The sequence below is a fragment of the Elephas maximus genome, chromosome 13 (assembly GCF_024166365.1).
Source record: "Elephas maximus indicus isolate mEleMax1 chromosome 13, mEleMax1 primary haplotype, whole genome shotgun sequence".
Lineage (NCBI taxonomy): Eukaryota > Metazoa > Chordata > Mammalia > Proboscidea > Elephantidae > Elephas > Elephas maximus.
The window spans coordinates 65,710,459-65,735,875 of record NC_064831.1 but is presented as its reverse complement, the minus strand read 5'-3'; the positions used below and the strand labels follow the sequence as shown (position 1 = coordinate 65,735,875).

Sequence of the window (25,417 nt, the reverse complement as noted above, 5' to 3'; positions counted from 1 at the left end):
CAGAGTAGACATGCTCCTCATGGAGTTCAGGAGGGTGTCAGAACATGGTCTGACCAGAAGGACTCCCAAAACCAACGAACGCATTGCCATCCAGTCAATTCTGCCTTACAGCGACCCTATAAGACAGACTAGAACTGCCCCATAGGGTTTCCAAGGAATGGCTGGTGGATTCGAACTGCCAACCTTTATGGTTAGGCCATAGCTTTTAACCACAGTGCCACCAGGACTCCAGAATCCACAAAACCAAGAGCCAAGCAGCCTGCAGCAGGGAGGAGCCAGGGAGGGGCATGCAGGCTCTGTCCAGAAGGGCTGCTGTGCAGGACGGAGGGGTCACCGTGGAGGTCATGGCTGTAGGCACTTCAGGCTGGGGGCCAGGCAGCCCTGGTGACTTAAGGGCTGCGCAGGGTGGAGGTGGGGACAGTTCTCTCCTCTTTAGCCTCTCCATGACAGTCCCCACCTCCACCACTAGGCTGAAAGAAGTTGCAGCTCCACCCCCACCCCCGACTGCTCCCCAGGCTGTGGTGCCCATCTTCTGCATCCCCACACCCCACACTCTAGTCTGCAGCTCCAGCTCCACTGTCTCTCCAACCCCAGCTCAGCCCTTTTATTATTCAGAAGAGTCTCTTGTTTGAAAAGGCCTCTAAGGCATCTCACAAATAAGAATCCTTTAATTGGGAAGTTGTTAACTTCTCAAAGAGGAATTTTAATTTTGTTTCCCCACTACCTCCTCTCCCCAAAACCTGCGTACTCAATGCAAAAGGCTAACAAAGCCAGGTACCCAGGCACCACTGGTGCCTATTCTCTAAATGTGGCACTGGCCCCGGGGGCAGAGGTGGGGGTGGCTGCATGCTGCCCCAACCCCCGCCCCACCTCTCTGCACAGACACCCAGACCCCCACCCACTGACTGCAAGGAGGCTCGCTTCCCTCCCTGTGGATGTCTGCTCCATACCCCTCCTCTCCACCCACACCCATAGCACACGCCCAGAGCAAAGGGTGGAAAAAGGGTTAAAATGATAACAATCCCACCCAAATAGGCAGGAACCACACCTGCTGGGTCCCAGAGACTAACCAAACCAAACCAAGGCCATTGCTGTTGAATAGATTCAAACCAAACCAAGGCCATTGCTGTTGAATAGATTCCAACCGAGCTCCATGTGTTACAGAGTAGAACCGTGCTCCATAGGGTTTTCTCAGCAGTAATCTTTAGGGAAACAAATCACCTGGCCTTTCTTCCATGGTACTGCTGAGTGGGTTCAACTGACCAATCTTAAAGTTAGTAGTCAAGAGCCAACCATTTGCGCCACCCAAAGCCTAACATCCAATGAATAAATAAAAATTAAAAAATCCGTTGCCATCCAGTCAATTCCGACTCATAGTGACCCTATAGGACAGAGCAGAACGGCCCCATATCAGCTGGTGGATTCAAATGGCTGACCTTTTGGTTAGGAAGTCAAGCTCTTAACCACTGTGCGACCAGGGCTCAGCCTAGCATACAGCCGCACTTCATAATTGTTTGCAGAATGAATAAATGAAAGATGAACAAAACAAAGTGCCTTCCTGTTCATTCTCTCCTTTGAGAAAATAAGAAAATCAGGTGGGCAGGATGATCCCCAGTTCACAGCCAGGGAGACTGTGGCCCAGAGAGCGAAAGCAACTGCCCCAGGTCATCCAGTGAGGTGGGCAGAAACTGTGGGAGGACCTCCGCCTGGGCCTGGGTGACCTGGGGCAGTTGCTTTCACTCTAAACCTTGATGTGCTCACGTTACACTGCTTGGCACACAGTAAGCACTCAATAAATGCTTGTTGGAGGAATGAACAGAGATAACAGCGCCTATCTTCTTTCACTGAAAAGCAAAGATGTCACCTGCTTCAGCCCTGGATTTTTAATTCCCTCTTTTGAGAAAATAAGAAAATCTGGTCGGCAGGACGGTTCCCAGTTTAACAACAGGGAGACTGAGCCCCAGAGAGTGAAAGCAACTACCCCAGGTCACCCAAGCCTGGGTGGAGGTGCTCCCACAGGTTCTGTGCACCCTCACTGGGGTAAATCCAGAGACTTTTATCTGCAAGGCTAGAGTAACAGGCCCACCCCCACTGGCAGCAAGCCCCAACAGCTGGATCTGCCCTAAACAGGGAGGCCAGGATTCCTTCTCTACATGCTCTTGTCCAACTCAAAGGCTTTCAAAACCAATCAGATGCTGGTGACTCCCACATTGATCGATGTAGCCCAGCCTCGACCCGCAGCTGTAGACTGATATATATTGCACTGTCTGTGCAACCTCACCACGTGGCGTCTCACACATAACACTTCCAAACAGGACTCTGCCTTTTCTGCTGCAAACCCCTCACCTCAGCCCCCTATTCCTCGGCTCAAAGGTACCACTGTCCACCCCATTCTCAGACTACAACCTGGCTCTGTTCTCTCATAGCCACAGCCTGCCCTTCAGCTGCCCCTTCCAAGTCTCCAGCCCTACCCACTCCTCCCACCCAGGCTGGACTGTTGTGGAGGATCTCCTAACCCGCTCTGCAGCCTCTCCTCTTGCCCACCCCCGCCCATAGTCTTTCTCGCTGTGGCCTGGGAGCCAAGAATCACCTGCATTCACACTCAAACTCCTGTGCTCCTCAGCCCCTTTTTCCCACCACTGCTCTCCAGCTGCACTAACCTCCATGCTGGTCCCAGCTCAGGGCCCACCCAGACCTCCACATGGCCTGTTCCCCGTCCTTGAGTCTCTGCTCAGACAGCCCTTCTCAGAGGCCTGTCCTGACCGCTCTGTAGAGAACAGCTCCCCCTCACACCAGCTCTCTTTTCCAGCCTTATTTTTCTCCACAGTGCTTATTACTCCCTAACATTGTACAGTGAAAACTGTGAGAGCCAGAACTCGACAGGGACTGCCTTCTTTGTCCAGGTTTCACAAGTTTCCCGCCTTTGACAGGGTGCAACTTACCACTTTTCCATTGCCCTCTATTAGAGGAAAATATTCAAGTTTTTCTTATAGGTTTCTGCCTTACACATGCCCCGGCTTTCACAGGTTTTACCGTGTCATGAATGTACTTATCTGGGTTTTCTGCTATTAATTATATTAGTAATTATTTTAGCTGTATTAATATAAAAATAATAACATATTGATATGATATATACATGTACTATATATAAATATAGGAGCCTTGGTGATGCAGTGGTCAAGTGCACAGCTACTAACGGAAAGGTCGGCAGTTTGAACTCATCAGTGGCTCCACAGGAGAAAAGACCTGGCAGTCTGCTCCTGTAAAGATTACAGCCTTGGAAACCCTATGGGGCAGTTCTACTCTGTCGTATAGGGTCGCTATGAGTCAGAATAGACTTGATGGCAAAGGGTACGAGTTGAATTGACTCACTGTCATACAACAATAACATATGTAAATAAATAAACAAACATATATAAAACGAAAAAATAAAAAATATATATATACTATATTAATCCTGTTAGAATCTAAGCTCCATGAGGGCAATGGCCTGGTCTAACCTAGTCACCCACAGATGCTGGAACACAGAAGACTGACATATAGCAGGTTGTGATTGTTAAGGTTGTGTGTCAACTTGGCTGGGCCATGGTTCTCAGCAGTTTGGCAGTTATGATTTAGTTTGGCAGTCGTATAATGATGCAATCACCTCCATGACGAGATCTGATATAACGTGATCACCTTCATGATGGGATCTGCTGTGAGCGGCCAATGAATTGAAAGGGAGTTTCCTTGGGGGTGTGGCCTGCATCCAATATAGGTAAACTTTCTGGCAAGGCTCCTGGGCTTTTGCTTGCTTTTTAGATGCTGCAGCTGGCTTCTGTTCGTCGGCCCTCCGGTTCTTGTGACTCAAGCTAGCAGCCTACCTACTGGCTTGCCTGCTGATCTTGGGATTTGGTGGCCTCCAAAGCCTGTGAGCCAGAGGCCTTTGTCTGACCTGCTAATCTTGGGTTAGCTAGCCCCTGCAACTAAGTGAGTAAGGAGAAGCCTCCAACCTAACCCACTGACCTGGGACTTTCCAGCCTCTACAACTGCGTGAGCCATTTCCTTGATATAAATCTCTCCATATATATTTATACACTTTACTGATTTTGCTTCTCTAGAGAACCCAGCCTAAGACACAGGTGTTCAATAACTACGTGTTGAATGAAGGATGAATTAATGATGGAATGAATGAATGACTTCAGGAAGCACTTGTGCAGCACCCAGCGTATGCCCCAAGGGCACACAGGGGCATATCAGGCTAGAGCCTGCGCCAGAATCCCCAGAATCTGTTGAGAAACAGACCCACACCCACAGGTAATTTCAACCCAGGTGTCAGCATGAGGGAGGGGCACTGGGGAGAGGGGCCAGCCCCACCCAGAGGTCAGGGAAGCCTTCCTGGAAGAGATCACACCCCCCTACCCTCCCACCCTGGTTCTCCAGAGTCCCATCATGGGCCACCTCCCACCCCACCAAGGGGACGAAGGGGCCATCTGACCAACCAGGCTGATTCAGGAGTCACATGTTCAGAGCAGATAAAAGGGCTTGATTTAAAGGCCCTTGGAATGAAATGGAATGCAAAAACATCAATATCCTAGGCATTAGTGAGCTGAAATGGACTGGTATTGGCCATTTGGAATCAGACAATCATATAGTCTACTATGCTGGCAATGACAATTCGAAGAGGAATGGTGTTGCATTCATCATCAAAAAGAACGTTTCAAGATCTATCCTGAAGTACAACGCTGTCAGTGACCTGAAATACAACGCTATCAGTGATAGGATAATATCCATACACCTACAAGAAAGACCAGTTAATACGACTATTATTCAAATTTACGCACCAACCACTAGGGCCAAAGATGAAGAAATAGAAGATTTTTATCAGCTGCCGCAGTCTGAAATTGATCAAACACGCAATCAAGATGCATTGATAAATTACTGGCAATTGGAATGCGAAAGTTGGAAACAAAGAAGGATCAGTAGTTGGAAAATATGGCCTTGGTGATAGAAACAATGCCGGAGATTGAATGATAGAATTTTGCAAGACCAACGACTTCTTCATTGCAAATACCTTCTTTCACCAACATAAACGGCAACTGTACACATGGACCTCGCCAGATGGAACACATAGAAATCAAATTGACTACATCTGTGGAAAGAGACGATGGAAAAGCTCAATATCATCAATCAAAACAAGGCCAGGGGCCAACTGTGGAAAAGATCATCAATTGCTCATACGCAAGTTCAAGCTGAAACTGAAGAAAATCAGAACAAGTCCACGAGAGCCAAGATATGACCTTGAGTATATCCCACCTGAATTTAGAGACCATCTGAAGAACACATTTGATGCACTGAACACTAGTGACCGAAGGCCAGACGAGTTGTGGAATGACATCAAGGACATCATCCATGAAGAAAACAAGAGGTCACTGAAAAGACGGGAAAGAAAGAAAAGACCAAGATGGATTTCAGAAGAGACTCTGAAACTTGCTCTTGAGCGTCGAGCAGCTAAAGCAAAAGGATTAAAGCAAAAGGAAGAACTGATGAAATAAAAGAAGTGAACAGAAGATTTCAAAGGGCCTCTCGAGAAGACAAAGTAAAGCATGATAATGACATGTGCAAAGAGCTGGAGATGGAAAACCAAAACGGAAGAACACACTTGGCGTTTCTCAAGCTGAAAGAACTGAAGAAAAAATTCAAGCCTCAAGTTGCAATAGTGAAGGATTCCATGGGGAAAATATTAAACGACACAGGAACAATCAAAAGAAGATGGAAGGAATACACAGAGTCATTATACCAAAAAGAATTAGTCGATGTTCAACCATTTCAAGAGGTGGCATATGATCAGGAACCGATGGTACTGAAGGAAGAAGTCCAAGCTGCTCTGAAGGCATTGGCAAAAAACAAGGCTCCAGGAATTGATGGACTATCAACTGAGATGTTTCAACAAACAGATGCAGCACTGGAGGTGTTCACTCGTCTATGCCAAGAAATATGGAAGACAGCTTCCTGGCCAACTGACTGGAAGAGATCCATATTTACGCCTATTCCCAAGAAATGTGATCCAACCGAATGTGGAAATTATAGAACAATATCATTAATATCACATGCAAGCAAAATTTTGCTGAAGATCATTCAAAAACGGCTGCAGCAGTATATCGACAGGGAACTGCCAGAAATTCAGGCCGGTTTCAGAAGAGGACGTGGAACCAGGGATATCATTGCTGATGTCAGATGGATCCTGGCTGAAAGCAGAGAATACCAGAAGGATGTTTACCTGTGTTTTATTGACTATGCAAAGGCATTCAACTGTGTGGGTCATAACAAAACTACGGATAAAGTTGCGAAGAACGGGAATTCCAGAACACTTAATTGTGCTCATGAGGAACTATTTACATAGATCAAGAGGCAGTTGTTTGGACAAAACAAGGGGATACTGATTGGTTTAAAGTGAGGAAAGGTGTGCGTCAGGGTTGTATTCTTTCACCATAGCTATTTAATCTGTATGCTGAACAAATAATACAAGAAGCTGGACTATATGAAGAAGAACGGGGCATCAGGATTGGAGGAAGACTCATTAACGACCTGCGTTATGCAGATGACACAACCTTGCTTGCTGAAAGTGAAGAGGACTTGAAGCACTTACTAATGAAGATCAAAGACCACCGCCTTCAGCATGGATTGCACCTCAACATAAAGAAAACAAAAATCCTCACAACTGGACCAACGAGCAACATCATGATAAACGGAGAAAAGACTGAAGTTGTCAAGGATTTCATTTTACTTGGATCCACAATCAACAGCCACGGAAGCAGCAGTCAAGAAATCAAAAGATGCATTACATTGGGCAAATCTGCTGCAAAGGACCTCTTCAAAGTGTTGAAGACCAAAGATGTCACCTTGAAGACTAAGGCGCGCCTGACCCAAGCCATGGTATTTTCAGTCACATCATATGCATGTGAAAGCTGGATAACGAATAAGGAAGACCAAAGAGTTGATGCTTTTGAATTGTGGTGTTGGTGAAGAATATTGAATATACCATGGACTGCCAAAAGAACGAACAAATCTCTCTTAGAAGAAGTACAACCAGAATGATCTTTAGAAGCAAGGACGGCGAGACTGCGTCTTACATACTTTGGACACGTTGTCGGGGGGATCAGTCTCTGGAGAAGAACATCATGCTTGGCAAAGTACAGGGTCAGCGGAAAAGAGGAAGACCGTCGACAAGGTGGATTGACACAGTGGTTGCAACAATGAGCTCAAGCACAACAACGATTGTAAGGATGGCGCAGGACCAGGCAGTGTTTTGTTCTGTTGTGCATAGGGTCACTGTGAGTCGGAACCGACTTGACGGCACCTAACAACAACAACAACAATCTCACCGTGGCATCTGGGACCCCCAGCCTCACCTGCCTTTCCCCCATCCATCAGCCTGTCCCCTCCCCTTCCACCATAGGAGCTTTGGAGGAGTGGGTGGTTGCAAGGAGGTAGGAGACTGGCAGGGGAGGTCGAGGAAAAACCTGGGCTTCCTCCAGGAGTTCAGAGCTTGGCTGAGTCACGCCCCAAATCCACACCACAGCCTCCAAGGCTCTCCATGACCAGATCGTGGGCACCCCACTCCCCAACCCACTCCCAACTTCCCTGCCTCCGCCCCTTTGTATATGTTGGGCCTTCCTCCCTCGCAAAGCTTTTCTGCCCTTCATATCCCTACGTATATCATTTTGTTCATCCCAGCATTATTTATAATGACAAAACACTGGAAATAATCAAAATACACAAGGGAGAATTGGTTAAACATGCTAGGGTGCACACAGGCTGAACCATTACGCAGCCATTAAAAGTCCTGTTATAGAAGAGTATTTAATGACGGGAAAACGATGCTGGTCTAGTATTAAGTGCAAAAGGCAGGTTAGGAAACAGTAAGTACAGTTTGATCCCAATTATGTCATAAATACTTATTTTGTAAAAGACTGACGGGCAAAACACCCAAGCATGCACATTTTTCTATACAGAACATGCATTATTTTTATAACCAGAAAAACAGAATGTCTTAAAAGACAAATCTCCCTGATCAGAGCCATAGCGAAGGGGAGGCTGGAGGGGAGCATTTGCCCCCGGTCACAAGTCCAAAGGGGCGCCTGATGAGGCCAGCCAGCAATCACCTCCGCCACAAAATGGGGCCAAGGTTAGAGGCTGCCCCTGGGAACTCGTTACCCTCACAATGCCTCTGTCCCTGACCCCCCAGCTGAGAGATGTCTCCCGACTGTGCCCCGCCCCATGAGTCTGCAGTAGGCCCCTCCTCTCTGTCTCCCTGTCCCCTGGGCTCCCCTGGGCCACAGTGCCTCCTGTGGGTGCCGCTGTTTGCCTGGACATCAGAATGCAGCTGCAGCCTTCCTGGCAAGGGTGGGGGCAGGGCTACCACTCTGCCTCCCTCGCATCCCTGCCCCCGCCCCTTCATCGCCCCGATGGCCTCACCTCGAGGACAACCCTGACCACATCCTCTCTCTCCATTTCCCAGCAGCAATTACAGGTTAAGCTGGAGAGGCTAATTAGCTGCTCATTCCACCCAGGACTGACTAATTAGCAAGAATATTCCTCTGGAGATAAGTGGACTTCAACTCAAGGCATAGGGTGCCCAGGAAGGGAACAGGGGCGTCTGCTCCCTGCTATACCCCGCCAGCTTCCAAGCGGAAGGACAGTGCTGGCGAAGCCTGTCACCACTCTTCAGGAGAAGGGGTCCGAGGCCCACTCCTCAAGGAGCACCAGGCCTTCTTCCTTGAAAATGCGAATAACATTCAGTCCTGCCTGCTGCCCAGAGCCTTGCCCCACTGTACCTTCTGATTAGCAAAGTCCCTCTGTAGCTTTCTAATGAGTCACAGAGGCCTGTCAAGAACATGGGACTGACCCAGACACAGGGTAGAAGTGACTTGTCCAAGGTCACACAGCAAGCCAGGGGTCAAGCCAGGGCAGTGACCCAGGTCCCCCTCCTTCCCCATCTCCTGCCTCTTCTGGATATGCTGCAGTTTGTCCACATTCCCTCACATGGGCCACAGAATGGAGGGCTTGTCACCTCCCACATTCTGGGAGTCCTGCTCCTCATGATACAGCCAAAAGGCCATCTGCTCTGCTCACACAGAGCCAAGGTCATTTGGCTGCCAGTCAGTGCCTGTTACACACACACACGGGGTTTGAGCCTCATCCTGCCCTGAAGGTGTCTGGATCCACACGCTGACTCTGGCGTGGAGCCCTGTTAAACTCCACACGTTGGAGGCAGTGCCAACCTCTTGACAGTTTCTTGGACCCCGAATGTCTCCCTTCTGACATGGAGTCACACACACATTTAGTCAACAATGTGACAGAACCAAGAACAGAGCCCTTCAGCTCAAATTTAGAGACATCCCACACCACCCAGGACCCCATCAGCCAGCACTGCCACGGAGCCATGTCACTTGGAAGACAGCCCCAGGCTCTGGAGCAGGTGGCCCAAATCCACCACAGCAAGGGCCACAGGTGGCTACACCGCCTGACCAAGCCTCCTGGGCTTGACTGTGTGTAGGCGGGGAGGTAAGGGGACCCCCAGAAAGAGGCCCTGAGACAGCCTCCAACAGCCACTCCCTGGGGCCAACCACACCCCACTCTGCCCCAGTAGCCTAGAGTGGCCTCTTACCTCAGATTGGGCGGGCGTTTGGGAAGTGCAGCTGCTGGGGGGAAGCCCGGTCTTGACTCAATCGCCCTCTTTGCTCGCGGGCACTGGGGGCCTCAGGGCCTGTGGGCACAGGAGGCTGTGGGGAGAAAGAGGAGACAAGCCATCAGACACAGCAGGGTAGTGGGGGGACAGGAGGGGCCCTGCAGACAGGTTTGATTTTGATTCCAGCCAGCCGGACAATAAATACGCACACATTGCACACTCTCACAAGTTCACACACACATGCATGTTCTCACTCACTGACACACTCACACCCACACACACATTCACATGCTCTCACACACATGGGCCCTCACTCACACTCACACATCACTCATACTTACACACGCCCACACACATGCTCACATGTTCACACATGCACACACACGCTGTCAGTCACTGACATGCTCACACGAATACCCACACACATGCTCACACATGCACACACGTTCTCAGTCACTGACACACACACATTCACATGTTCTCACACAAGCTCTCAGTCCCTGACAGTCACACATGTGCTCACATGTTCTCACACATGGGCTTTCACACATCACACACATACATGTTCACGTGCTCTCACACACATGGGCTCTCACTCACTGACACACACACATGTTCACACACACACAGGCTCTTACACTCACACATTACACACATCTTCACACCCTCATATACAATGTATGTTCGCACTCACTGACACACACATCACTCACACTTATACACACATGGGCTCTCATTCACACTCACACATCACTCACACTCAATCCATACACATGCTCACACATGTGCTCTCGTTCACTGACACTCACACTAACACACGTGTTCACATGCTCTCACATACACATGCATGTTCTCACTGACACACTCACACTTACACAGGTCTCACTCACACATCACTCACGCTTAAACACACATACTTGCAATCCCAAACACATGTGTGCTCACACACTCACGCATGCTCACACACACATTCATGTTCTCACACATGCTTACACACTCACACATGTGCTCACACATATGTGTGCTCACACATATATGACACATTCACACATTGCTCACACACCACCAGCTGGGGCAGGCAGGGCTACGGGAGCAGCAGGGGCTCCAGCCCTAGGCAGGGCCAGGTTTGACTGTGCCTCCCTACCCACTGGCTCTGTGACATCAGGGAAGTTAAGTCTCTGAGCCTCACTTCCCCCATTTGTAAAATGGGGATATGGTCCCTTCTGCCAGTACTGCTGGGAGGATAAAGAGAGGGAAGGGACATACTGCCTTGCACACAGCCACTGTCTAGCCAGTGGCTTCTTGCCTTCCCCGCCAGGCCCAAGGAGCAGGACCCAGGCTGTCCCCTGAGAGGGGGTGGTGGGCAGAGCACCAGGGGCGCCTCTCCCTCACCCTCTCAGTTCTCAAGGATCCCTCAGCTCCCACCCACCCATTCCTTCCTGCCCCAGCCTCTCCTGGTTTATTCCTTCATCAAACATTCTCAAAGGCAGCTCTGGACCAGACTCCCCACCCACCATGAGTGGGGGAGAACACTATGGACAAAGTTATAGTCCTCACCTAGCCTGAAGTCCTCTGGCCCCAACCCCTGCGCCTTCTTCTTCACTTCACCCCAACAACCCTCCCCACAAACGCAACGCACATACTCAGCTCCATCCACAAACACACCAAGCATGTTTCTGCCTCAGGGCCTTTGCACTTGCAGTGCCTTCTATCTGGAAAACTCTCCCTTCAGAAGTCCATGTGGCTCAATCTGTTACTCCCTTCAGGTCCCTGCTCCAATGTCACCTCCTCAGAGAGGCCTTCCCTGACTGCCCTGTACAAAATAACAACACTCCCAGCCCTTCCCCACACCACCTACCCTGCTTTGTTCTCTCTCATACGGCTCATTTATTTATTATCTGACCCCCTAACCCCACTCAGATGTAAACTTCCTGACTGGGGATGTCCTCTGTTCAACTCAGGGCTGTATCCCCAAAGCCCTGAACAGTACCTGACACACAGTAGGTGCTTATTCAGCCTTACTGGATAAACAAATGCACAAAGTTAATCACATTACAGTGACCTGGGGCATACCCAGGCTTCCCAGAGGGGGTGACACCTGAGCTGAAACAAAGCAAAAAGAGTGAGAGTGGAGCGAGCATTACAGAAAGTTAGCACAGCCTGTGCAGAGGCAAGAGAGACCACAAGGCAGTCAGGGAACTACCTGGGGTACAGAGGAGCTGGGTCTTTTTCCAGGAAAGGGTGAAGCACGAATGAAGACTGGGGTGGCTGGCAATCCAGGATGAGAGGTGGCTTGTGTCAAGTAGCACTGGCTTGATCCTGGGGGTACAGAGTAGCCACTGAAGTTCAAAAGGGGGTGACACCCTCCAAATGGGGTTTAGTAATCATCTCTTTGGCCACTATGTGAAATGGGCTGGGAAAGGCAGGAGGCCCTTATGGTACCCCAAGTGAAAGAGGACAGGGCCTGGGCAAGTTGGCAATAGTGAAGAGGGTCAAATCAGAAATGTAGATCGTGGAATCAAAAGGCTTGCTGAGGAAGGGGTCACAGGGACCTCCTAGCTTGGACAGCACTAGGTGGCAGGGGAAGGAAAGATATTGGCAGAAACACAGCTTTCCTAATGGCCCCTCGCCACTCAGATACCGCCCATGGCTTCCCACTGCCCAGCCCTTCAATGTCCTCTCACCTGGCCCCACTCAACACCTCCCCCAGCGCTCCCAGCCAGGCCCAGCTCTTCCCTGCCCCAGGACTTCCCTCCCCAAGCCTTTGCTCCCTCTGTTCTTTCCACCTTATTTGGAAGGAGCAGTCTCTCCCCTCCTTCCAAATAAGGCTAAACCCCAGCCTCCTTTAAGGCCCAAGTGAGTCCTGCCCCTAAAGCCTCAATAGTGCAGGACAAAAACCCCAGGGTTGGAAGTCCAAGGACACAGGCAGACGCCCAGTTCTCCCACTTTCTGGACACGTGGCCCTAGGCAAAAGCTTCCACCCCTGAGCCTCAGTTTCCTCAACCTCTCAAAGACTCGAACCCCTTTCTGAGCTACTGCCATGAAGATCAAATCAGATCAGTGTTTCTCAAAGTGTGAGACACACCCCTGGGGGTGGGAGTGGACAAGGGGCATTTAGGTGGTACACAGACCAATGTTCTTATTTTCATAGTTATGTATTTACTTTTCTGCATATTAGAGAAGTCATGACAGGCACATGCACCCGTGATTTCACAGATGTGTGGCTTGGGGAGTGCCGTGGTAACCTATCCTCAAAAGTGAGGCAATGCAAAAACAACGAGTAAGAAAGTGCAGGTGCAGGTGGTGCCCAGGGGTGGCTACAACCATGATGGTGAATGGGAAATGCTGAAAGCTGGCATCTGACTTGGCGCCTGGCCCCCAGCAGCCCTCATGAGGGTTAGAAGCTCCCTCTTTCCTTGGAGGGACAGGTCAGTCCCTCCTTTCTCTTTTGCTTCTCCATATGGCACCATCTGTCAGAGACCTAGGTCCCCAGGGAAACTCGGAAGGGACTTTCAGAATGGACGAATAGAAGGATGGATGGATAGGTGAATGGAAGGAAGGATAGATGGATGGATGGGTAGATGGAAAGATGGGTGGTTGGAAGGGTAGATGGAAGGATGGATGGAAGGATGGGTGGATGGATGGGTGGATGAGTGGACAGAAGGATGGATGGGTGAATGGAAGTGTAGATGGAAGGATGAATGGGTGGATGGAAAGATGGAAGGATGGATGGGAGGATGGAAGGATGGGTGGGTGGATGGAAGGATGGATGGAAGGATGGGTAGGTGGATGGAAGGGTAGATAGGTGAATGGAAGGGTGGATGAAAGGATGGATGGGTGGATGGGGCTTGGGGACAGCTGCCATAATACGGGCAGAAGAGGGCAAAGTCCTCTGTGTCCCTCCTGGCATCAACATTCTATCAAGATGCTAATGGTGAATTTTTTGGCCACATGGTAGGTGAAGATGGAGGAATCTTTGAGGCAAGGGTCTTTCCACTTCATGCTACAGACTTCTACAAGAAGGAGGCAGGAAAATGGGCACTGGGACCACCTTGGCTTTTCCATCCCGATAACAGAGCCACAAAGCACTGCAGACATGGGTAAGAAAGGGCCTGACCAGCCCCATAGTTCCCCAGCCCCAAACTATGGCCCCTGCTGCCAGCTGGCCCTGGGGCATGCCTCCCACTGGGTGCTGATCCTGGAAGCCAGAACAAGACACAGTGGTGCCAGCCTGGCTCAGAGTGGTGGCCAGAGGCTGGGCAGTTCCTCAGGCCTGGGTTCCCAAGCCAGGCCCAACCAAACAGGGGTGACCTTCATGGCCACCCAAGTTGGCTCCCAGTAGGCTGGCACAAGCCAGACAGGCCCAGACCAACATGGGCAGCCCTATCCCTGGCAAGCCTCCAGGCCACCTGGCTGGCAGCCCTGAGCCCAATTCCACCTGGGCTAGCAGGGCACACCATCCCCACAGTAGTTCCAAGCCCCCAGTTGCCATGTTCCAAGACAATGAATAGACCTCTTGTTCCCTTCCCCCCAAAACCTTCCTGAAGCTCCCACCCTCCTCTGTGGCATCACAAGGAGTTGCTATGGAAATAGGACCACAGGCAGAACATGACAATGATTTGGGGCAGGGCAGGAGACGCAGTGGGAGCCAGGGAGCTGTCGTGGACACAGGCCTGTGTGTGTGTAAGAGTCCCAGGAAGGACGGGAAATCCCAGCTGCAGAGCCCTGCAGCCCAGGGGTCACAGCAGGGGTGGGGGCCTCCTGCCTGCCCTCCTGGCTCCTCATCTACTCGGTGACACCTGAGGGAGCTCTGGGAATCAAATGCCTGTGTGTTCAGCAGAATTAACAAGAACCCCAGGAATGTGAGGCTGCCAAGGAAACAGCTACTTGAGGATGCTTCCAACATGGGTGCAGTACTGTGCAGGGCTGGCACCTAGTAGATGATCAAAGAAGATGGCCCAGGCAAGTGCGTGTGTGTCCCCCGTGTGCCTACTCTGGGCAACATGGTCACAGAATCACAGAACTTGAGAGGCCCACATCCATGTATAGATGGGGAAACTGAGGCCCAAAGAGGGGCTGGTGTTACACAGCAAGTTGGTGGAAAAGCCAAGCCCAGAAGCCTGGTCTCCTCTTCCCCAGACCTGACCCTATGCCCAACACCCTGGGCTTTTCATGTATTCATTCATTCACTCTACTTTTGGTAAGTGCCTACTATGTGCTTGTGATTGGGATAGACAGAAGAAAAGGACACTACAGCTGCTCACCAGGAGCTCAGTGAGAGGACAGGCCATCATGGTGAGAGGGAGGGTGCTGGGACAGAAGTCCTGGGACCACAGGAGCCGGGAAAGGTTACCTGGAGTTTTAGCTTAGGAGCTTCTGAGCCACACTTTAAGAGACATCCATCTGGGGTTTCCCTGACTGGTCTCCCACTGCTCCCTCACCCGAAGGCCCCATCCCACCTCCATGTGGTGACGTCCCCAAGCTGGGGCAGTGCTGAGCCCACCTGGAGCCCTTACCTCTAGGATATAATGGAGTGTTCCCATTAGCACCTCAGCCCCCGGAAATAGGGGCCTTGAGGAGGCTGCCTTGCGTCATCGCAGGGGCTCAGAGAATGTTAGTGCTCTGCCTTCCCTCTTCCTCCCCCAGGTTCAGCACATTCTGCACTGTTCACTTCTTCCTCCTCCATTCTTCCTTTCCTGCACCTCCCATGAGCCAGGCACTGTGCCCAGCTGGGATAGGGCAGACAACAAGTGACCCCTAGTCACTAATCATCAGGGTCACTGAACTCAAGTCCCTGTGTCTTCCTCCCAATATGGAAATTTTGTCAAGTTTTTTGGGGGAGGAAGGGAAGGGCAGTATTGGACAGCAAGAGGGGACACCTTCTAGAAGTTGGCTTGGTTCTGGGAAGACGCTCCAGCTCTGCTGTATCCATATGGGCCATGCCTCCCAGCAGCCAGGCTTGGCCTCCCAGGGCCTATTCTACACACATGGAAGCTAAAGGCCTGAAAGGTGGCCAAATGGATCCCAGGGAGCTCAGTGCTAAGAAGGCTGGACAGGGAATGACCAGAGAGGACAGAAGGGAGGGGCCGGGGCTGTGGGAAGGGGAGGAAAGAGGCATTGGCCTTAGCTGTCTGGGAAGGCTTCCTGGTGGAGAAAGGACTCAGACTGGCTGGGAGCCTGCCCTCAGGCTGCCAACAGGAAGTGAGTTTCTCTGAGAGAAGTAGGCCAGGCCTGCACTGCAGTCCACGTGACTTAGGGCTAGGCTGGCAGGTGGGGGGGAGGTGGCACATACCCTGGTAGCTGCCATCCCACCCCACCCCACTGAGGGCTGCCACCATTGCCATTTCACGTCCCTGATTACCACTGCCCAATGGGAACCCAAAGAGCCCTGGTGATGCAAACAGTTAAATACTCAGCTGCTAATTGAAAAGTTGGTTCGAACTCATCCAGCAGCTCCATGGGAGAAAGATCTGGCAATCTGTTTCCATAAAGATTACAGACAAGAAAACCCTATGTGGCACTTCTACTCTGTCACACGGGGCTGCCATGAGTCAGAATCAACTCCACAGCACCTAACGACAACAATGAAAATCAGCTGGGCTCAAGAAAATGGCAGACGGAGAACGGGGGACAGAGCATACGAGAGGCGGAAGCCCAAAGAGAGACAGGGCGACAGAGACCCACAAGGCCAGACGGACAGAGGGAGAGGCAGAGAGGTGAAGATGGACGGATAGACAGGGCCATTCCTCCCACCCCCAGAGCCAGTGCTGCAGCTGCTGAGAGAAGCAGGCACACAGCTGGGAAGAAGCCTACAAATCAGGGCTTTGTAAAGATTTCTCAGCAATAAAACTCTTATTTGAAATGAAATCTTACGCAGTGGGGGAAGCCTTCCTACGCCAGACATTAAATCCAGACACCATAAAGTGAAAATTTGACAAATTCGACTACATAAACATGCAGAACATCTGTACAGCAAAAAACACCATAAACAAAGTTAAAAGACAAGTGAGACACTGGGAAAAAAAGTGTCACTAATATACAAAGAGCCTCTACAAATAAATAAGAAAAAAGACAAAAGAAGAGAAATTGGCAGTGAGTTAGAAATCCTCAGAGGAAGAACTAAATTGGCCAATAAACATATGAAAAGACGTTCTATCTCACCAGCAAACAGGAAAATGCAGATGAAAACGACAAGATACCACTTTTTGCCCATCAGATTGGGAAAAATTAAAATGATTGATAACAACCAGTGCTGGCAAGGATGTGGGGAAATGAGCGCTCATAAACCAATGGAGGGAGGGTGAACTGACTCAACCTCTGGAAGGGTAATTTGGCAATATTAATTAACATTTTAAACACCTACACCCTACAACCTCATAATCCCACTTCTAGGAGCCTGTCCTGCAGAAATGAGAGTACAAGCGCTCACACATAAATATTCAAGGATGCTCATAGCGGCATCGCTGGTAAGAGTAAAAAAGAAATTGGAAATGGCCTAAACGTTTATCAATAAGGAAACGCTCAAATAAAATATAGCACGTCCGTACCATGGAACATTCTACAGCCTTTCAACAGAATGAAGCACATTTATGTAGAACAATATGCAAAAATCAAACCGTAAAACGCTGTTGCAGGATAAGCCCGTTTTCGTAAATAACAATTTATCTGTATGTGCCCCAAAAGGCTAGAGGACAATGCAACAAACGTGACAGTGATCACCTCCAAGGGGTGGGACGAGGGGGATTGTCATGATCTCCGTTATCCGCAAATGTATTGTTGGACTTTCTTTTGTAATCAGGAAAAAAAATCGATAAAGAGTTAATGGATTTTTTAATCCTTCCTGGAATTCCAATATAAAGTGTGATCTAAGCAGCAATGCTCTCGTTGAAAGGGAGGGGACCAGCAACCACTCATCCAGTATCCCCTCTCCTCCTGTCCATACCCACAGGCCCCTTCCAGGAACGTCAGGGCTCCAGGACCAGTATGAGAACCTTGGCTGGAGAATGGGGAGTCTGTACCTCCACTCCCCCAAACCAAGGCCAGACAGAGGCAGATGTTCACCCAAGATTCCATGGCAGCCGGTCCAGACTGGCTGGGGCCAAAGCCAGGGCCTCTGACTCCTTGGCAGGGCCCCGGCCCTCCCTGGGCTGGGGTCAGAGAACCCAGGATGGTTACAGCCTTGGGGAAGCCTGGGCTGCGGCTGAGCTGGGTCCCTGGAAATGAGGGGAACACGGGAGGAGTCTTTGCAGAAAAATTAGGTGAGGGGGGCTTAGCTGCAGGCTCTAATAGGGCTCCAGTGGTGATGGGAGACGTGGATGAAGGGAGGGAGGGAGGGGAGGACAGAAGGAAAAGTAACAGAGAAACTAGGTGTGTGTTTCTCTGTATATGTACAAAGAGGGAGGGTTGGCGACCCCATGGGCACAAATAGAGGTGACTGGTGTGTGCAGGTGTGTGGTACTCACAGACAGGGCCCATGTGGGTCTGTAGAGTGGACCATGGGGGTGTGCGGGCTCCCAGAGGCATGTCTGTGTACGCGTGTATGTGGTCACTCCCAGGAATGACAGCAGAGAGGAGGTGTGTCTGGAAAGGAGACCCAGCAGGACCCAGTGTGTATATGTGTGTCTGTCTGTCTGCCTAGCTATTGTGTTCCCATCAGGTAGACTCCGTGTGCGTGTGTGTGTGTGTGTGTGTGTTAGGACCTGTGGGCAGCCAGCAGGCATGTGGAGAGGACAGGAGCAGGTGGCAAACCCTAGAGCCTAGGCCTGCAGACCGTCTCCAGAGACCAGGCCTGCCCGGAAATGTCTCTCAACAGAATCAGTGAAAACTGTGCTCGGAAGGAGCCTGAGGTCTCCCCCAGCTCCAGAAGGTTCCCCTTCCTTAGGCGTTTGTTTGCAGAGCTAACGTCTCACTGCAGGAGGCAGGCGGACCCACTGGAGCAGGACAGAAGAGACAACAAACACCTCCTGGTGGGTGGTGAATGGCAATCTCTACCTGGGTCCAGGCCCAACCAGCAGGGCTTCCTCAGGGTCTCCCTTCTCCACCCTGGCACTCCCTGCCCTGCCCCCTACTCCATCTGCAGCAGCCAGGGGGCACATTCCAAAACACACATCTCTGCCTGCTCCACAGTTTTCCATGGCTCCCAACTGCTGCTTGCCCACATGCATTACCAGGCCCCTGAGACCTGTCCCTGACTGGACATCAGCCTCATTCCTGACCCCAAACTCCCAATACCACCTCCAGGCAGACTGTGCTTTCTGTACGTGACAGCAAGGCCTCCAGGCCTTTCTACTTGCTGTTCCCTCTGCCAGGGATGTCCCTCCCCCAACCAGTTCCCAAGGTCCTTCAGCTTCCACTCCAAGCAGCCTCTCAGTCTCCCTGACTCCCCAGTCTCTCTCTCCAGGCTGGGGTGGGATCCCCTCTGGTATCCCCACCCAGTGCTCACCTCTGTCCTACCCTGATCCCCCAAGATGTGACTGTCAAGAGGTCTGGCTTCCCTAGGGCCAGGCAGTGGGTCTTGTTCTTCTCTGCATGGCTCAGCCCAGCCCAGAGCCCAGCACAGAGGAGGCACCAAGGACTAAGGTTTGTGGAATGAATGAATGAGTTATCACAGCATTAGGCCCCAAGCCAGGCACACAACGGGACCTTCATGGGGCAGTAGGATAGAGCAGAAAGCATGGCCTGGCGACTGGGACGCCTAGATTCCCCTCCCAGGTCAGCATAACAGGGGACATTGGCTGTGTCACCTGAGGAATGATTAAAGCCAGTGTTCCTAACCAGGGTCCCCAAAGAAAGAGGGGCCTTGGGAGGTCTGTAAGCACTGAACTGTGCACAAAACTGGACATAAATATATGCGTGCGGGGTGGGGGGTAGAGAAGGAGTCAAGGATGCACCTATGTCAGGTACAGGGCTGTGGCTTTCAGCAGACTCCCAGGGTGCCCAGAGCCCAAAACGATTCAGAACCACTGAGCAGGCATGGAGTGAGGCTGGCCCACCATAAGAATGAAGCCTTGGGCTGGAAACTCACCTGCACATCAGGAGGAGCTGTGTGGGGCATGGGTACAGTACAGGCCCTGTGGCCCCAGGCCCCAAGCGGGACCCCAAGCAGTCACCGGAAGCAGAGAAGAGGATTATCCAAGATGAGCTGGACTGCTTGATGGGGGTGAGCACCCCATCAGTGGGAGGGTGAGAGTGTGGGCTGAATGGAACAAAGGTCAGAGTGAGTGACTCAGACTCTCTGGGCCTGTTTCACCATCTTAAGTCCCAGGGCTGGACAAGGTGGCCCCTGTGAGTCCATTCAGAGTGGGACTGGCTCTGCAGGGCTGTGCAGGGGTATGGCTGGCGGGGCCCCGGCTCCAGGCTGTAGGGCTGAGTGTACAGTTCTGCGTCTGGGCTGTCTGCCCACCTGACATTGGCCTGAGTCCCTCTTCCCTCTGCCTTCCCTCCCCCACTGGGGGCAGGGTGAGGAGGACAAGCTGCCCAGCTGATGTGCACTGCTAACTGAGCCTGCAGAGCCGCAGGTCCCTCTTGGGCCACAGTCACCACCACTCACATACAGGGACCACAGAGAGGACAGGAGCCAGAGGTTCGATTATGAGCCTGGGGAGCCCAGGGACTGAATGGGAGCCCTGAATAGGGGTGACAGCCAGGCCCAGGCCACATGGGCTCGGTAGGGGCTCCCGACTCCCCGTGACCCCGCCAGGGGTCTCCCTCAGCCTGGCCTGGGGAAACCTAGGCACAGAGCGAGATCCCTCTGCCCTGGGTCACACGGGGAGTTGGTGGCAGATCTGCGCTGAGATTCCAGGCCTCCTGCCCCTTGCTGGATTACTTAGGGCACAAATGCACACGAATGCACCTCACCTTCCTTGTGTGACCTCAGCACCCCCTAATCCTGCCAGAGAGAGGCAGTTGACACTGGGGCTCCCTCAGACTGATTCAAACACAGGCCTGTAGTGTCACCCTGGATCCAGCCACCCTGACCCTCAGTTTCCTCCTCTCTAGAACAGCGGTACAAAAACCACCCTTCTAGTCCTACTGAGATCCTTGGATGGCATGAACGGTTTGGACTCGGCTATTAACATTTTTTAAGATTAGTGGTTCAAACCCACCCAGCTGTGCTGCAGAAGAAAGGCTTGACAACCTGCTTCCATAAATACTAGAGCCAAGAAAACTCTATGGAGCACAGTTCTGCTCTGCAACACGTGGGGTTGCCACGAGTTGGAATTGACTCAATGGCAATGGGTCTGGTTTTCGGTCAGTCCTGTCGTGAGAATTAATAAGGGAATGGATACGCAGTCTGTTTAGAGGGGTCCCTTCCATCTTCCCCTCAGTTTCTCCAACTCTAAGCAAGAGGGTTGCCCTGAGTGATTCCCCAGGTCCCCTAAGCCTCCAGCGCTTTATGAGAACCCTGCCCAGGTGCCCAGCCATGCCCAGTTGAACGTGCCATGGGGAGACAGGTTGCAGTGGCAGAGACCAGGGCCTGCCCTTCGGGAGCCCCCTGTTATTTAGCGTATGAGAACTGTTGCTGTAGAGCAGGGTGTGGCTAATTAGCAGAGCTGTGTGGGTCTCCCAAATTGGTAGCCCCTGTACCTCCACATTGCCCTAGTCCCCACCTCTCCCTATTGCCTCACGCTCAGCCCGCTCCACTCGTTGCCTTCCTGTCCCTTAAAACACTAGGTTTGCAGTCCCTGGTACAAGGGCGACAAGAGGCTTGAAAATGAAAAAACCCAGTGTAAGCTTGGCAGTGATCAAGGAAGGCTTCCTGGAGGAGACAGGACAAGAGGGTCAAGTTCACACAGCAGAGGCACGCCTACAGAAGACATCCTGGATGGGCAGAGTGGTTCACTCAAAGGCGTGAAGGCTGGAAACTCAAATGATGGGAGGTGGGGCGTAGCCTGGATGAGCTTTGGGAAGAGGGCTAGAAAAATTGTGTGGGGTCTAATTCTGAGGGCCCTGAATGCCCAGATGAGAAGCCCAGACCCCAAAGAGGTGCTGGGGGTTTCAGATGTGCCTCCCCTCCCCGGTCCGCACTCCAGGCCAGGATGCCTGACCCCACCAGGGCCTGCCTCAGAGCTGCATCCTCCACAAGGGACCTGGGCGGAGATCCCGGGCCTCCTCCAGGCCCAGAGCACAAGGCTCCCTCCGCCCCTCCTCCGCAGCCATGGACTGCGACTCCACCCCAGAGAAATTAGTCCTCGTGGTGATGCCCAGCGGCCACTGAGGCCTCATTGCAAACAGCTTTGCTGCCGGTGAGTGCCATCTGGCCGGGGAGGGCTCCCGACAGATTAAGAGCAATGCCGGCCCCAGACTCATTCATATTCCGGTCCGGCTGCCGGCTTCAATATGGCTGAGAAGGCAAGGGCAGAGGCGGCCCTCCGAGAATGCCCAGCGATGATTCCTCTCCGATTCCAATTTATTTCCTATCATTAATGCTTTTGAAAAGCCCCACAAGCTCTGCAAACAGGAAAAGAGCACCAGGTTCAGGAGGCGGGGAGAGGAGAGGGCCAGGGGCAGAGTCGGGCTCAGCAGAGGCGGCGTGGGAAGCAGGCTGATGGCCTTGAGGTCTGGGTTCGAATCCCCACACCATCTCTCCCTCCTGCAGGCCTGAAGCAAACCTGGCCTGACCTATCAAATAGAGGGATGGTCCCTACTCTGATCACCTCAGGGGACAGGTTCCAAGATCTATGGAGGTGGCATGGATTGAACTTTGTCCCCCAAATATATGTGTCAACTTGCTTAGGCCATGATTCTCAGTATTGTGTGGTTGTCCTCCATTTTGTGATTGTATTTTTATGTTAAAGAGGATTAAGGTGGGATTATAACACCCTTACTCAGGTCACATCTCTGATCTAATGTAAAGGGAGTTTCCCTGGGGTGTGGTCTGTACCACCTTTTATTTTACCAGAGATAAAAGAAAAGGGAAGCAAGCGGTGTGGGAGACCTCTTACCACTAAGAAAGCAGTGCCAGTTGCAGAGCAGATCCTTTGGACCCGGGGTTCCTGCGCAGAGAAGCTCCAAGACCAGGGGAAGATCAATGACAAGGACCTTCCTCCAGAACCAACAGAGCTGACACCCTGAATTTGGACTTCTAGCGTCCTAGACTATGAGAAAATAAATTTCTCTTTGTTAAAGCCATCCACTTGTGGTATTTCTGTTACAGCAGCACAAGATGACTAAGGCAGGAGGGGTCGGGGTGAGTAGGCTTTATAAGCTGTAAAGAGCTGTACACCTTGAGGACCCAAGAGTGAAGCCAACCTGGCTGCCTCTGCAGCAGAGGCCTATGAACTGGATGCCTTGCCCCTCAGCCACCTAGGATCTGGGGAAGACCTGGAACATCTCTCACCTCAGCGCAGAGGAAGTGAACCCAGATTTTGTGTCACTTGTCACAAATTCACACAGCCACTATTTATATGGGATCAACTTGACAACAACAACTCAAAAACTTCCATAGGAACCTTGGAGGGAGGGCAATGAGTTAATGTTAATGAGGGAAGAACAACTCAGAAAAGGATGGTGAGGACGGTTGCACAACTCGAAGAATGTAATCAGTCACTGAATTGTACACGTGGAAACGGTTGAATTGGTGTATGTTTTGCTGTGTATATTCTCAATAACAAAATAAACAAAATGAATTAAAAAAAAATTCACACTGCCATCCTCCCTCCCACCTGGACCAGCCACCCAGCCAGCATCCCTCCTCCTCCATCACCCCCACTGTGGTTCCAGAGGGATCTTCGCAAATAGGTTCCCTGATCAGAGCTCCTTCCAGGCTCCCCATGACCCTTGGGATCAAGTACAAACTCCCCACCTGCCACACAAAGCTCTCCCTAACAGGGCACCTGGGCAGCCTCGCCTCCTCCCTGCCCAAACTCACCCTCAACTTCAGCTGCACCTAACTTCTCTGAGCCCCAGAGCCCACTTCCCCTTGTCACCCCTGCCTTTGCACATGCTGTTTCCTGTCTGGAATTCCTGCCTCCTCAGGCCCTGTCAGACTCCTACCTCCTCTCCAAGATGCAGCCCAAACATTCCCCCCTTTAGGCAGCTTTCCCTGACTCCCCTGGCAGGGTTGGCCATGCCCTGCTGTGTGCTCCAATTGCACCCCGTACCACCTGTACTTTGACTCAGTAATGCTGTAATTATGTTCGTGTGGCAGCTCCTCCTCCAATCCAGGAGCTCTCGTGGGCGGGGGCTGCATCTGATTCATCCAGTGCATTCCCCGTGCTTGGCAAAGGGTCTGGCACACCGTAGAGTAATTCATCCAACCAACTCATGATAAGTGAACACCTACTAGGTGTGTCAGGCTCTGTGCCGGGTACCGGGAATACAGCAGTAAGCAAGATGGAGCTGGTCCCTGCCCTCAAGTTGCCCCCAGTGGATGTGCTCAGGAAATGCCTATCAAATGAAGGAATGGACATATAACTGCTTTATAAATGGGGAAACTGAGGCCCAGAGAGGCAAAATGCCCTGTCCAAGGGTGCTCCTGTCTTCCTGCCCAAATCTCTTTCTATTCTATTTTTCTCTAAGGACCTTAGCAGCTGTGAGGCGGAACTCAAAACAACAGGTTAGAATCAGGAAAGAAAAAAAAAAAAAAGGGAAGGAGAAAATATGGTGGATTTTTTTCTCCCTTTTCTCCATAATGTAAAGAAAATTGATCTAGCCAACTATCGCAGCTTAAAAGCAATTAGAGTTTTTGGAGGGGACTCTGGGCACAAGCAGAAGCGACAGAGTGAGCACTGGGCACGGAATTTTTCCAGCATTCGTTTGTATCAAGCAAAAGAAAAAAGGTGTTAAAAGCAGCCATTTCCAGCAGCAGAAATGGTGGAGATAAAATATTTACAGTCTCCAAAGTAAGGGCCTAGAAGGAGCCAGGCACCCCCTACTCCCCACTCCCATCTACCTCCCAAGAGGCAGGGAAAGAGAGGTCAAAGAATGGGGCCAAGGAAGAGATCAGCCACCCCCTCAGCCTCCGTGGACAGGGGCTTGGGGCAAGGAGGGGAGAAGCCCCCTGCTGCCCACTGCTCCCTCACCCCTTCCCGATGGCCCATGGCCCCCAGCCACTGACCAGCCCCAGTCACTAGGGATCCATCCCTCTAAACCGCAGCCCAACTCTCACCTGCTCAAAATTTGGAGAACATCTACCCGCAGCGGGCTGGCATTCCAGGCCTGCACGGCCCAGGTCCCTCTCGAGCCTCATCCCTGTGTGCCCCCCAATATGGCACAATGGAGCCCTGGCTGTCTTGAGGAGCCATGCTCACTCCCACCTCCAGGCCTCCCCAGGCTCACATCCTAGCTCCTCCATTCACTAACTTTGTGACCTTGGCAAGTCCTTCAATCTCAGTTTTCTCATCTGTTAAACGGGAATAGTAAGGGTACACAACTCATGGGCTGCTGAGGATTTAGTGAGGTAAAATACGTAAATCCCCTGGCACTGTGCCTAACACTTAGAAGGTGTTCAATAAACTCACCCCACCCCACTTCTTGCTAAACTCCCTTCCCGGTGTGACTCTCGAGGCCTCAGGAATGGCTGCACCCACAGGTGCCCCACGTATGTGTGCACAGGCTCACATGCTGCCACACACTCACCCAACAAATGGTCACACAGAAGGCACCCACAAGCTGGGAGCAAAGGACACAGGAAGCTCTGGAGGGCTTTGCGGCACACGGAAGCTCAATCCCAGAGTGCAGGGCCAGAGAGCCTCTCATTTTGCTTGGCTTACAAAGAATTCCTCCAAGAACAGCAGTAAGCTTCAG

At 51.5% G+C, this 25,417-nt stretch overlaps 1 protein-coding gene across 2 annotated transcripts in view; it reads right to left on the bottom strand.

Annotated features, from left to right (window-relative positions):
- LINGO1 (leucine rich repeat and Ig domain containing 1) overlaps positions 1–25,417 on the bottom strand; it is a 226,098-nt gene that overhangs the window by 188,369 nt on the left and 12,312 nt on the right. For both annotated transcript variants that reach the window (XM_049852559.1, XM_049852558.1), the window contains one exon: positions 9,650–9,764. The gene's annotated coding sequence lies outside the window, so the exon portion shown is untranslated. The remainder of the gene's footprint in view (positions 1–9,649; positions 9,765–25,417) is intronic.